The sequence below is a fragment of the Meleagris gallopavo genome, chromosome 1 (assembly GCF_905368555.1).
Source record: "Meleagris gallopavo chromosome 1, MGAL_WU_HG_1.1, whole genome shotgun sequence".
NCBI lineage: Eukaryota > Metazoa > Chordata > Aves > Galliformes > Phasianidae > Meleagris > Meleagris gallopavo.
Window position 1 is genome coordinate 147,576,103 of NC_139404.1, and position 3,385 is coordinate 147,579,487.

The window sequence follows — 3,385 nt, forward strand, 5'->3', positions numbered from 1 at the left end:
AAAAGGAGTGATGAAGAGGAAGTCTTTATTACTACTCGTCGGCCTCTGAAGATGACTGAAATCCAAGGCTCAAGAAAGGAGTTCACACGGGGCCCGAATGAAACTGTTGTTTCCTGGTTGCTTCGTTGTTGGGACCGTGGGGCCAATAGTTTGTTTCTAGATGGTAATGAAGCTCACCAACGAGGAGCCATTGCCAGTGATCCAGCTATAGACAGAGGAATTAGTCGATGTTTGGATGAGTCTGCCACCCTCTGGGAACGAGTGTTAACAGCCGTGAAGGAAAGGTATCACTTCAAAGACGGCTTGAAGCCTGTGATGAAAAGATGGGATACAGTTGAAAAGAGTATCCAATATTTGAGGGAAATGGCCATGGTGGAAATGCTGTTTGACCCTAACTTTGTTCCTAACCACCCACGACAAGACCGCGACCCTGAGAGAGTGAGGACGACGCCTGAGATATGGCAGAGACTCATAACAACAGCACCAGACAGATACGCCGCTACACTTATGTCAGCTAATGACAGATACCAGGAACAAGAGAGAATACCCTTAGTTTTTGAATTGATTCTTACACTCCAAAACTACGAACAACAGCTACCCCCAACTCACGTTTTCATTGTGGCCATCTCACGAATAACGGACCAACTGAATGAAATGCAGGAGCAAATGTCTCTACTGATTAATCGTGACAAACCTGTGCCAGTATCAGAAACACTTGATGAAGATCAGGATAATCAAAAGAGTCTAATGAAGGAGCTGATCAAACTAATGTGAATCCAACTAATTAACGATGATGAACCTTCCTGCTTACGTGCACCATCAAAAATCCTAGCTATTAAAGGCAAATGCTTTCCAGCTCCAGTGAGGAATAATACATTGCAAATTGCCTTGTGGCATTGCCTACGTGACCATGGAGAAGACATGAGGAAATGACATGAGCAAGCTACTCCTGTACTACGAGCACGGGTGAAAGAATTACAAAGCAGATCAACAACCAGTGCAGTTGCTCCAGTTATCACAGGTAATAAATAGAGGGGCCCTGCCCTCAGTCGGGGGGGGAAAGGGATAATTGAGTATATCGGACTGTATGGATTCGATGACCTGGCACATCAGAACCGCTGAAATATAAGGCACTGGTGGATACTGGTGCACAGTGCACACTGATGTCCTCGAGCCATGAAGGGACAGAATCAATCCATATTTCCGGGGTGACTAGAGGCTCACAAGAATTGACTGTGTTGGAGGTGAAAATAAACCTCACTGGTAAGGACTGGCAAAAACATCCTACTGTAACTGGCCTAGGGGCTCCATGTATACTTGGTATCGATTACCTCAGAAGGGGGCATTTCAAGGATCCTAAGGGGTATCGATGGGCCTTTGGGATAGCTGCTGTGGACACAGACAACATTAAGCAGCTGTTTGTTTTGCCTGGCCTGTCAGAAGATCCATCTGTTGTGGGGTTGCTACGAGTAAAATAGCAATAGGCACTGATTGCAACAAAAATGGTGAACAGACAGCAGTACCGCACCAATACAGATTGCCTGCTTCCCATTCATAAGTTGATTCGTCAACTAGAGTGTCAGGGGGTGATTCCGCAAAACTCACTCGCCCTTTAATAGCCCCATATGGCCAGTGCGTAAAGCCAGTGGAGAATGGAGACTGACGGTGGACTACCATGGCCTGAATGAAGTCACACTCCCACTGAGTGCTGCTGTGCCGGACATGTTAGAGCTCCAGTATAAACTAGAGTCAAAGGCAGCCAAATGGTATGCCACCACTGACATTGCTAATGCCTTCTTTTCCATTCCTTTGGCTGAAGAATGTAGGCCACAGTTTGCTTTCACGTGGAGGGGCGTTCAGTATACTTGGAACCGTTTGCCCCAGGGGTGGAAACACAGCCCAACCATTTGCCATGGGTTGATCCAAACTGTATTGGAACAAGGCAGTGCTCCTGAGCACCTGCAGTACATTGAGGATATCGTTGTGTGGGGAGATACAGCAGAAGTCTTCACGAAAGGAGAGCGAATAATCCAAATTCTTCTGTGTGCTGGTTTTGCTATTAAGTGGATCAAAGTGGAAGGACCTGCTCAGGAGATTCAGTTCCTAGGTATAAAGTGGCAAGATGGCCGTCGTCACATCCCAACAGATGTGATTGACAAAATCAGTGCTATGTCCCCACCCACTAACAACAGAGAGACACAATCTTTTCTGGATGCAGTGGGCTTTTGGAGAATGCATGTTCCAAACTATAGCCTCAATGTAAGTCCCCTTTATCATGTGTCACGAATGAGGAATGAGTTTACATGGGGCCCGGAGCAGCAGCAGGCTTTTGAACAGATTAAACAGGAAATAGCCCATGCTGTGGCCCTAGGGATAGTACGAACGGGATAGGGTATAAAGAACATCCTTTACACTGCTGCTGGAGAAAAAGGTCCCACTTGGAGTTTGTGGCAGAGAGCCTCAGGAGAGACCCGAGGCCGACCCCTGGGATTCTGGAGTCAACCCTACAGGGGGTCGTAAGAGGGTTACACTCCAACTGAGAAGGAGATCTTAGCCGCGTATGAGGGGGTTCGGGCTGCTTCTGAAGTAATCGGTACTGAAACGCAGATTCTTCTGGCACCTCGGCTGCCAGTGCTGAACTGGATGTTTAAGGGAAAGGTTCCCTCCACCCATCATGCAACTTAACTATGGATGCTATTGCACAGGTTATTCATGACTGTGAAACATGCCATAATCAAACAAGCCAAAAGGATGAAACCACTCCGGGGGGAAGGTTGATGGCAAAAGTATAAATATAGGGAGGCATGGCAGGTTGATTATATCACCTTGCCACGATCTCGTAATGGTAAATGTTATGTGCTTACTATGATGGAGGCAACCACTGGGTGGCTTGAAACATATGTAGTACCCCATGCTACCACCCGAAATACCATACTGGGTCTTGAGAAACATGGCGAAATGGCACCCCAGAAAGAATTGAGTCAGATAGTGGGACTCATTTCAAAAATTCTCTTGTAAATACTTGGGCCAAAGATCATGGCATTGAGTGGATTTACCATATTCCCTACCATGCACCAGCCTCTGGTAAAATTGAACGATACAATGGGTTGTTAAAAACTATGCTGAAAGCAATGGGAGGCGGTACATTTAAGCACTGGGAGAAGCATTTGGCAGAAGCCACCTGGTTAGTCAATACCAGAGGATCTATCAATCGTGATGGTCCTACCCAATCCAGCTCTCTACATACCATAGAGGGAGATAAAGTCCCTGTCGTACATGTAAAGAACACGTTGGGAAAGGCAGCTTGGCTTCTTCCAGCTTCTGGAAAGGGCAAACCTCTCTGTGGTACTGTTTTTGCCCAGGGACCTGGGTCCACTTGGTGGGT